An 11736-nucleotide genomic window follows, 5' to 3' on the forward strand; every position below is an offset into this window, starting at 1 on the left:
TTTTCTCAACTGTAAAAATAGGATTAAATCCTGATTATATTACTTGCTGTGGTCACTTGCCTTACTGACCACAGGATCAATGTGAAGATAAATAAGGCGTCACATCTGTTGAACTGCAGTTACGCATGAGCTGGTGTACTACAGAGTAGGAACAGATCTTTTGCTGCTGTTATACCTCATCCCCATTAGTGTACTGAGAGAAACTGAGAATCTGTGGGTTCAAACAGAGATACCAAACCACACACACTAGACAAAGTATATAAATGTACCGAAAGTTAATTAAGCAATGAAGTGCTTCTCCAGTAGAACATCTGGATGTTCTTTCAAATGACACATTCAAATAGAGAAGAGAAAATTATCATTTATCTAAGACTTCATTCTTTCCCATCGTACCTGACCCAAAGAGTACTGAATTTCAACATGCATCTATTTTCTTTCTCTAGTAACTTATATTTAGAAGGTTTCAGACTATAATCTACATCACCACAATAATACTCACATACTCACCTAACTTTTTCATGTAGAAAAAAATATAGAGAAAAAAATTTCAGTGATTGATATACGATTCAATTGGTAAGTGTTTTCAATAACCTAACACAGAAAGCTTATAAACCCAAAGCAGCTTAAATGCTTCAGCAACTCAATTTGGTTAACAACACCCTATTTTGGTTAGACTCTTTGGGTTTTACCTTTACAATTATGGTATTTTTACCAAGAGAGGCAGCTTCTAGTCAAAAAGCTTTTCAAATGTAATCAACAATGCAATGAATTTTTAAGATTCTGGGTTTGATATAATTTATAATAATACATAGTTTCTGAAAATATAACCTTATCCTTTGAGTATATCTATACTTACCATATACATATACTATATATAACTATATATATACTATATATGTATAACTACCTATATAGACACAAATATATACACATACACATAATCTATACTTTATTGTAGAAAATGTAATTTATATGATATTGTTTAATTTTTTTAAGAATTCCTTTCTACTTTTCAGTGAACTAACAGAAATAGGAGTAGAGAGAGAAAAACAAGGAGGAACCAAAGAATCCACAACAAAGCCCTCACTATATCCCAGAAGAGGTTTTCAACATTTTTATTGATCTATTGATAGATTTCTGCTAATCCTAACTTCCCTCAAAATAATCTAAGCAAGCAAATTAAAAAAAAGCTAAATAACTACCTATTAGCATTTGATTTGGCTATGTAAGCCAATGCAATTTTAAAAAGTAACAAGATGGGCATCAAGACAAAAAAAATGACCCAAACAAAAGAACAGATCAAACCTCTGGAAAAAATACAACTAAGCAATGAAGAAATAGCCAACCTATCAGATGCACAGTTCAAAACACTGGTAATCAGTATGCTTCACAGAATTGGATGAATTTGGTTGCAAATTAGATGAAAAAATGAAGGCTACACTAAGTGAAATAAAGGAAAGTGTACAGGGAACCAACAGTGATGGGAAGGAAACTGGAACTCAAATCAATGGAGTGGACCAGAAGGAAGAAAGAAACATCCAATCAGAAAAGAAAGAAGAAACAAGAATTCAAAAAAATGAGGAGAGGCTTAGGAATCTCCAGGACATCTTAAAATATTCCAACATCCAAATTATAGGGGTATCAGAAGGAGAAGTAGAAGAGCAACAAGTGGAAAAGTTATTTGAACAAATAATAAAGGAGAAGTTCCCCATTCTGGCTAAGGAAATAGACTTCCAGGAAGCCAGGAAGCTCAGAGAGTCCAGTCCCAAAAAAGTTGGACCCAAGGAGGAACATGCCAAGGCACATCATAATTACATTACCCAAGACTAAACATAAGGAGAGAATCTTAAAAGCAGCTAGACAAAGTAAGAGAGTTACCTACAAAGGAGTGCCCATCAGACTGTCAGCTGATTTCTCAAAAGAGACCTTTGGGGCAAGAAGGGGCTGGAAAGAAGTATTCCAAGTCATGAAAGGCAAGGGCCTACATTCAAGATTGTTCTACCCAGCAAAGCTTTCATTTACAATGCAAGGGCAGATAAAGTGCTTCTCAGATAAGGTCAAGTTCAAGGAGTTCATCATCACCAGGCCCTTATTATATGAAATGTTAAAAGGACTTATATAAGAAAAAGAAGATAAAAAACATACAGTAAAATGACAGCAAACTCACAATTATTAACAACCACACCTAAAACAAAAACAAAAACAAACTAAGCAAACAACTAGAACAGGAACAGAACTGCAGAAATGGAGATCACATGGAGGGTTATCAATGGGGAGTGGAAGGAAGAGAGAGGGGGAAAAGCTACAGAGAATAAGTAGCATAGATGGTAGGTAGAAAATAGACAGGAGGAGGGCAAGAATAGAAAGGGAAATGTAGAAGCCGAAGAACTTATAAGTATGACACATGGACACTAACTAAAAGGGGGGAATGTGGGTGGGAGGGGGTGTGCAGGGTGGAGGGGAGTAAAGGGGGGAAATGGGACAACTGTAATCAATAAAATACATTAAAAAAAACAGGATGTAACAGGATGATGGGTTTGTTTGGGTTTTTTTTTGAGAGACCTATTCCTTTGTAAGTATCTACCAAATTTTCAGTACTGTCAAATATGTAATTTGTATTAATAGAGTATAAATAAAAATTTGTATTAATGAAGTCCATTGACATAAAGTATAAATGGAACCAACCAAATAAATACAATGAAATGCATTAAAGTGCTAGCAGCAGAGGGAAACGATGAAGCCGCTCTCCGTGCTGTGTCATTGTGAAAAGCCGCGCTGCCCATAAACCAGAACATGACTTGACCTGAATTGAATCCGTGGCACAGGGAAGTGCTTTATAACTGAATTTCACCATCCAACTGAATAATTCATTATTTTTAATGAATTTCCTCTGTTCTGAAAGTAGCTATAGCCAGTCAGCGAAATCAACCATTATAAACTGGGAAAGTGCAGAGAAAGTTTTCAAGTAAGTCCATTTAAAACTTGCTTCGTCTGCCTATTTTTCCTCTTATATTTATGACTGGTAGTTTATGTGGCCTGAGATGAAATTTTATACGACTCATTATCAGGGGGACATTGATGGTTGCCTACCAAGCATCCATTCCACTCTGCACACTTCTTACAGCAGCATAAATTGAACTCAGATAATGAACAATTACCCACCAAGCCGGCGTGGGTAAGGGGAGCCGCCCCACTCCCAGCTCCCACGGTGAATCCCGCTCACCCCATCCCCCTTGCCCCAAGGGGGATTCTGAAACTCAGGCCTATACTCAAGGCATCCCCCTTGATTTAGTGTAGGGAGAAAATACATGACTTAATTCAGGCCAGTGACACAACAGGGGTGGTTTTGGGAGGGGCAGGTCTGGGAATGGCACTGTCTCATTCTTGTAAGAAAGCTACCGGAAGAGATGCCCTCTACTTGAGAAGGGGAAGCCTGGGCCTTCCACAGACATTTTGCCGCCATGATGGGAGTCAGCCTGAGGACAAAGCCAACACGAAAGAAGGCAAAGATGAGAAAGGGGGTCACCGTCCATGGACTACGCCAGCCTTCAAGTTACATTTTAATAACAAATTTCCTCACTTTTTAAGCCTGTTTCAATCAAGTTTTTTGTGCTTGCATTCTTTTCTTAAACTGATTTGAGAGAGAAGAGAGGGAGACACTGCTTTGTTGTCCCCTTAGTTATGCATTCACTGGATGTTTCTTGTATGCGCCCTGACCAGGGGATCCAACCCGCAACCTTGGCATATCGGTACAATGATGTGCTCTAACTAATACACAAACATAAAAGGAAATAAAATTACATGGTCAATCCTTTTCTTCCTTTAATCCCTTATCTTAAATAAAAATAAATTATAAATTATAAATAAAATAGCCATACAAAGTTACAATTACAAAATTTTCATAATTTCATATAATTTCAAAACCTTTTTAAATCAGAATAAGAATCAACATAACATTAAAGAGCAATTAAACAGAAAAGTATAACTCAACTAAATAGGAGTAAAATTTAACCTAGGATGCAAACTCAGCATTGGTTTGAAATTCAGCATTGCCAGGTAGAAAGAAAAATGCATAAATTTTACAGTAAGACCAAGTTAAGTGTTGAAAGATGAATGAAAGATAAAATTGGAGACTGGATGAAAAAGAAACTGGAAAAAATGAATACACAATTCTGAAAGCAACCATCAATTTACCCAATGCAGTTCTTCAATACGGACTAATAGAATATCTTCAGACAGGGCAAGTTTATACAAAATGAATACAAGGGAAAACTAGCAATTTCATGACACCTTCAAGAAGGCAAAAGTTATCTTCTAGTCCAATTACCTTTCTACTGTCCTTCAGTGCCTTCAGTTTAGGAATCAACAGCGGGAACAGGTGAGGTGCCAATCAACAGATGATGCCTCATGCCTGCAACATCAAATGTCCGGAGGAAACAAAGCTTTGACATTTTTCCCAAGAGCTTCTATTTTGCCTACCACACACCAGGCAAATCTCATGCCTCTATCTTCTCAGCCTCAAAAAGACCTAAAGAGAGGGTGAACCTCTGCCCTCCCCTGAAGAGCGAGCCTATCGGACAAAAAGGGGAAAGAGACCATAAAAATGCAGTGCCCGAACCTGCAGAGTCAGAAAGGAGCAAAGGCTTCAAACAGGCTCAGGCGGGAGGGAAGCCACTGTTTCCACTTACTTAGGAGAGAATGTGAAATTATTCCAATTTCTTATTTCCCCACGAGAAGTTCTTCCAAGACCATCCTCTTTCTTAATCTTCCCATATATTAAGCATTTTATCAAAAAAGAAAGACAATTGCCTTTCAAAGAGTTTAGCTGCTATTATTGACCAGTCTTTACCAAAAAACAAGTTTCCCAAAATAATTTTTCTCCAATAACTCTTTGAGGGCAGGAAATTTATCTAATTGATTAAAAGCAGCAAATATTCCTGAGATGACCAGATTCAAGATCAGCATACCCAAATCCAGTACTTTTCTACATATGAGCAAGAATCAGAGAATAGAACATACCTAAACTCAGTAACAGCGAAAATGACAAACCTACTGGGGAATAAACCTAACATAAAATATTTAAGAACCATTTTAAAAACTAGAGAAGTTTACTAAGACACCAAAGAATAGCTAGGTAAGATATACTGAGTTACTGGATACTTAGTCTCAAAACTGTAAAGATATTAATTAAGTCAATAAGCTGAAGAAGCAACACCAAGAAAATATGTCAGCAGGATTTTCATGAAAACACACAAGTTTATATTAAAGTTCACTAGAAAAAGAAAATGCTCAAGAACAGTAAATATTGTTTTTGAAAGATAAGATCCGTAAGGGGAAACTCGCTCCACTAAATATAAAACAACACAAAAAAACAGCAATTAAAATAGTGTGGAACTAGCATAAAATGGAGATATAAATCAATGGAATAAAATATACCATGCCCAGAAATAGATCCGTGTAAATATAGAAATTTGACATATGACAAAGGAAGTACTTTTAATCTTTAAGAACAAAGTATACAATAAATGAAGCCAACAAAATGGTCTATAATTTCAATACACCATTATTAGCAAAAATTAAATAGGTTAATCATCTACAGTTTTGGCAAGAGAACAGAAACTGGCTCACCATTTTCAAAGACATTTTGTAAAAGTTAATATCAAAATTTAAAATATGCATACCCTTCAAGCCAGCAATTATTGCACTCTATGGAAATACATGCGCATGTGCACAAGGACATAAGCAAAAGACACTCACTATATCAGTTTGTAATAGCAACAATTGGAGAAGCAGTTAGTACAGTAAATTGAGTTAAATAAACAATGATATATCCATAATATGGCATAGTAGACAGAAGAATAAAATACAGCTATATGTATTAATATGATAACTTCTCTACATATGTGCTAAGTGAAACAGGAAAAACTAGGTGTCCATAATAGTTGCCATTAAAAATTTAAAGTATAAAATGAAATTCTATGTCTATGGAAATGCAAAGAAGAATCCAGGAGGATACCTATCCATTAATAGGGGCCCTTACAGGGAAAACAGGAATAGAATGAAGGTCAGGTACTCGAAGGGAGAGTTTTAACAGTCCATAGGTTGTTTCTCAACACGCATGATCTCTCTCTCTCTCCCTCTCTGCTTCCCTCCTTCTTCTTCTACCTCTTTCCTGCACTCTGAGAGTTGCAATCATATCTTGCAATCATATTTAATATTAGGGCCTCTGTAAATCATGAAGTCAAAAGTGACATAGTTTTCCCCCTTGGGATCCTGAGTGTAAACAGAGTCTCATGGTTTTAGTCAAATCAAGAACGAAAAGGGAGCAAAAAAGAGGCTGACTACCTTAATACTAGGAAAACAAGAGAGTAACATACCATTTAGCCCTCCCCACCTGAGCCCTCGATGTGTAAAAGCAAAACTTTTTGAATGAGAGGACCTCAAGATCAGCACCAGGAATGAAACCCAACTGTTTTAAGGCCAATAGGGAAATCCCATTCCCCTTTCCACACGACTGATTCAGGGAGAAGAGCTACGACCCAGTTTTCAGTTCTCTGTTCTCCACCTCCTATCCATCTCCTGTGCCTAATCATTCCATCCAACGTGGTTCCACTGTAGCAAAGCTCAGAATTCTCCTTCCATGGTATGGGAAAGAATGCCTTTGCTCCTGCTAGATGGGAAGAAAGAAATGCATAGCATGGTTGCTGCACAGTCACCTTCAACCATACATGATACCACCTTAAAGATTAAGCACCTTCATGCCTCCTTCATGGAAGAGGGCCAAGCACAGGGCCGTACAAAGTCAGAGCTCTGACTGAACTTGTCCCAAGGTCTCAGGCTGTGAGTTAACTAGGCTAATAAATAACACTTTGTTGCTAACGCTAGTTTGATTTGGTTTCTCCTTTAACTGACTGAAAGCATCCCTGCTGAAAGAAACAGAGTAAGTAAAACCTAATGCCTATTCTTAGTATGATTATTTGAAGGCTTCTATCTGCATTTATAATATATCCCTATTTATACTGATGTCCCTATTGAATATTAACAAATCCCCACTGATGACAGGTTGCTTGTAAATTTTATCACGAATAATGTTCAATGAACACCCTTTGTACATTTAGACATTCGCATTATTAGCTCCATAGGATGGATTGCTAAGTATGAAATTACTAGGTCATAGAGTTCTCCTGTTCTGCCTGCCTTCTCACCATAAGTTATCCACAACCCTGAAAGACAAGACAAGTCAAAGAAGCCTACACAGAAAACCAAGAAAAACTTCTACAGAAGCTGCATTATAATAAGCCTTTGGTGAAGAATTTCAAACTGACAACTAAGAAAAGACCTGCTACTCTTACGAGAAGACTTTGGCCCAAGAACAAACGTTCATGAAGGGTTTACGGGTTGACTATGAGTTGCCACATAACTATATGTAACTCAGTACCTAACTTTCCAGAGTTAGATATAGATTAAGTTGATGGTATTTGACTTGGACATTAATGGACAATTATCGTCATGATCACCATCAGAACTGTAGCCATTTATATCAATATTCTACCTTTTTTTCTCCCTTTACTTACCCGGTGGGTCATGACCTTTGATGTACAATATCTGAGGAAGACGGTGTCTCTGTTTTCTGACTAGCTCTCCTCCAATAATCTTACCTACCCCTTGCTCCACTCATTTGTTTACATGAGGATATCATGTCACTCCCAGTGACTGAATCCCTCCACAACATCAGCTCCAAGCATCTTGCTCTCCACAGAGCACCTCCTATTTTTCAAGTTCATTCCCTCCAGAAACTCAACCCAATCTTTTGATCCAACGGGGACCTATACTCCAATGATTCTGGTACCTTTGCACCCTGGCATAGTCTTTAATTCCTCCTTGACCAGTTTTTTTCTTTTTCCCCCCATTTATAGTTGACATTCAGTATTATTTTATATTAGTTTCAGGTGTATAGCATGGTGGTTAGACATTTATATAATTTACAAATCGACCCATCGACATACCTAGTACCCACCTGGCACCATACATCATTATTACAATATTACTGACTATATTCCTTATGGTGTACTTCATATCCCCAGGGCTATTTTGTAACTACCAATTTGTACTTCTTAATCCCTTCACCTTTTTCACCCAGCCCCACAACACCACCCCCCACTTCTGGCAACCATCAGTCTGTTCTCTGTATCAATGAGTCTGTTTCTGTTCTGTTTGTTCATTTATTTTATTCTTTAGATTTCACATATAATGAAATCACACAGTATTTGTCATTCTCTGTCTGATTTCACTCAGCATGATATTCTCTAGGTCCACCCATGTTTTCACAAATGGTAAGATTTCATTCTTTTTATGACCAAGTAATATTCCATTGTATACAACCACATCTTCTTTATCCAGTCATCTTTCCCTTGACTAATTTAAATTAAAAAGTTGTAACCATTTCCTTGCAAATTCCCTTCACTTCATTGCCCATCTCTGACTTCATTACTCTCTCCTGGCAAAACTCTAACCCTGATTAAAAGCAAGTTCTCTGCTGATTCTGTGTCTGTAGCTATGCAAGTGAATGAATGTAGCAGGTGAAAATCACAACCATGGTGACTGGTCTCACCTTGAATTTGTGACCAGCAACCTCAAGTAAGCCCTTTGTCTTCCTAGCAATTCTACAACTTCTCACTAATCTATTTACTATCCTCACCTTCTAGTTCCTATCTTCTCCTTTCTACTTAAACCTATCATATCTCTTTCCCCATCCTCACTCTCAACTGATGATCTTGCTTCACATTTCACTTAAGCAATCAAAAAAGACCTTACACAGACACCTACCCTGGAAGAAGCAGAACAGAAACAGACTCATAGATACAGAGAACATTTTGACGTTTGCCAGCTGGGAGAGGGTTGGGAGGATAGGTAAAAAAAAGGTGAAGGGATTAAGAGGTACAATTGGTTTCTACAGAAAAGTCATGAGGATGTAAAGTACACCATAGGGAATATAGTCAATAATATTCCTAATAACTATGTATGGTGTCAGATGGATACTAGATTTATCAGGATGATCACTTAGTAATTTATATAATGTCTAATCACTGAGTTGTACACCTGAAACTAATATAGTATTATATGCCAACAGTAATCGAAAAATTAAAACTGACTTTTAAAAAACAAAAAAACTCCTACCCTGAAATTTATTCATGTCAATGCATCTATGTCAATATACTCTACTGTGATGGTTAATTTTATAGTGTCAACTTGAATGGGTTACTGGGTGCTCAGATATTTAGTTATACATTATTCTGGGTATGTCTGTGATGGATGAGATTAACACTTAAATCAGTAAATTGAATAATGTCCTCCCCAATGTAGGTGAGCCTCATCCAATCTGTTGAAGGTGTGAACAGAACAAAAAGCCTGAGTAATTGAGAATTCACTCTGCCTGACCTTCTTCCAGCTAGGAATGAGTCTTCTCTGGCCTTTGGGCTCAGACTTAGACTGAAACATATACCACTGGTTCTCCTGGTTCTCAGGCCTTCAGACTTGCACTGGAGCTATACCATTAGCTTTCCTACATCTCTAGCTTGCCAACTGAGGAATACACACACACACACACACACACACACACACACACATATATATTTCCACTTTTTCCACGGTGTCTCAAACCCACTCTCCCACTCCACCAAGAGGACTCATATCAAGGTTGCCAATGCCCTTCATGTTGTCATACACTACAGTCAAGTCTCAATCCTTATCTGGGTATATGCACCAGCAGCACATGTCACAATCAGTCACACCCACCTTCTTGAAACACTTGATTAGGCTTCTGTTACAATTCTTGCTTCTTCATCTACATCAGTAAGAATTATTTCTCAGTACCATTCATTGGTCCTTCCTTACTTCTCCAATCTTTAAACATCACAGCACTACAGATTCAGGTAACAGACTTGTTCTTTCTCCTTTGTCTACATTCACTCCCTTGGAGATCCCATCCAGTCTGATGGCTTTAAATTTATCTATAGCACACTGATGACTTCCAAATGCATATGAACAGTCTAGACCAGTCCTATTCAATGACATCGAATGTAAACTGTCCTACCAATCCCGAGCTCCAATTCCCTAAACATTCACAACATTCTAAAGTACTCTACCTTAAAAGCTGGTAGCACTCTCTTCCATAGGGAGTAGTAGTCTTTTTACATACGTAAAGCAACTAAGATTCAGCCAGGAAACACATGCGTGTGTGCGCGCGCACACACACACACACACACACACACACACACACAGTAGGGACTGAATAATTTCAACTTAAGAAATCCAACATAGTTTGCCAAATTACACATAGCAAGTTACGTCCCTCGGCTTTGCTGTGTAAATATCGAGTGGCTCAATTTCTACAGCAGTAAAGACAGCATGGAAAAGACAGTATCCTAAGGGCGGCCACTCGCACAAGCTGGGGGGCTGGAGGGACCGGGAAGCACACTCCCGACCGACAGAAGCTCCGCTAAGGCCTGCAGGCGGTCAGGAGGCCTTTCCCGGGGTGCTCGGGAGGTGAACCGGAGAAAGAAGGTCTCCGTTTCTAAGGAATCTCCCACACACCGCCTAGGGGGACTGAGCACCTCCAGCGTGGGAGAAGGCTCGGGCGATACCCCGTAGTCTGGACCCGGCGTTAGAGGAGTGGGGAGGACATGTTACCCGGAGAAGAGCCAGTTCAACGGGTCTCCAGCTGGATGACTTGAGGAGCGCCACGACAGCACCGCCTGGAACCCAGGCATCCACGCTACACACCAATTCTACACACTTTACTCCCGTGCTTCCGAGTGCACGCCGGAGCGTCGCGGCGCACACCGTACACCTCAACTGTGGGAGACCAACATCCCCACCCCTTCCTCCAGGGTTCGCCCCGCCCGCGTTCCCGCTCTACGGGGCGCTGCGCTCCAAGCCCGAGCCAGCAGGCTAGGCGGCGCGCATGCGCGGGGACTCTGGCCGCTGCGGGCCACTCCGGGAATTGTAGTTTCCGTGCGGGTGCCGTGGGCCGCGAGAGTCCTACATCCCAGCAAAACCTGGAGAAGTCGGAGCACTCTCGCCACCCCCGATCCTGATTCCCATTTTCACACCTGTCCGGTTACCTCTCATTGACGCGCTGAGCTTCAGTCGGGGCGCGCCCCAAGGGAGAACTCGAGACCCCCTCTTCCCATCCGTGGGCTGAGCTGGAGGAGGCGGGGTCCACTGCCCGCCCCTCGCCGCCACCCTCCCCGCCTCCCACCCCCCCCCCTCCCCGGCCGGTGTCGGGCCGGTGCCGGGAGAGAGGCGGCGGCCCCCGCAGCGGCCGCAGGAGGGGCGGCGGCTGTGGGTGCCGCGGGCGATGCCCCTGACGGGCTGCTCCGGCGCCCGGCTTTGCGATCGGCGAAGGCGGTGGAGCAGGCGGGGGGCGGCGGCTGCAGCGGAGGGGCCGAGAGCTGGCGGCGGCGGCGGCGGCGGTCGTGAAGGGCATCGGCGACGGCGATGATGGCAGTGCTGATGTGAGTGTCTGCCGGCTGGGGACCCTGGAGCTCCCAAGCTCCAAGCGGGCGCCCGGCGGCAAGCGGGAGCGGGAGGCCAGCAGCGGCGGAGGGATGCTGAGCGTGCGGTGCAGAACTGGGTCTGTCGCCGGCCGCCGCCGACCCTCTGGCTGGGGCAGGAGCTGGGCTCTGGGGCGGCCGACGCCGTGGGAACAGAGCCTGGCGTGGGGGTCCCGGGCAG

The 11736-nt window shown here is 41.2% G+C and overlaps 2 protein-coding genes across 4 annotated transcripts in view; one reads left to right on the forward strand and one right to left on the reverse strand.

Annotated features, from left to right (window-relative positions):
* Positions 1-10896, reverse strand: part of WRN (WRN RecQ like helicase) — a 122648-nt gene extending 111752 nt beyond the window's left edge. For both annotated transcript variants that reach the window (XM_045821508.1, XM_045821506.1), the window contains exon 1: positions 10690-10896. The gene's annotated coding sequence lies outside the window, so the exon portion shown is untranslated. The remainder of the gene's footprint in view (positions 1-10689) is intronic.
* Positions 10897-11299: 403 nt separating this feature from the next.
* Positions 11300-11736, forward strand: part of PURG (purine rich element binding protein G) — a 35650-nt gene continuing 35213 nt past the window's right edge. For both annotated transcript variants that reach the window (XM_045821166.1, XM_045821165.1), the window contains exon 1: positions 11300-11516. The gene's annotated coding sequence lies outside the window, so the exon portion shown is untranslated. The remainder of the gene's footprint in view (positions 11517-11736) is intronic.

Source organism: Phyllostomus hastatus, unplaced genomic scaffold (genome assembly GCF_019186645.2).
Source record: "Phyllostomus hastatus isolate PE091 unplaced genomic scaffold, TTU_PhHast_1.1 phas_scaffold_46, whole genome shotgun sequence".
NCBI lineage: Eukaryota > Metazoa > Chordata > Mammalia > Chiroptera > Phyllostomidae > Phyllostomus > Phyllostomus hastatus.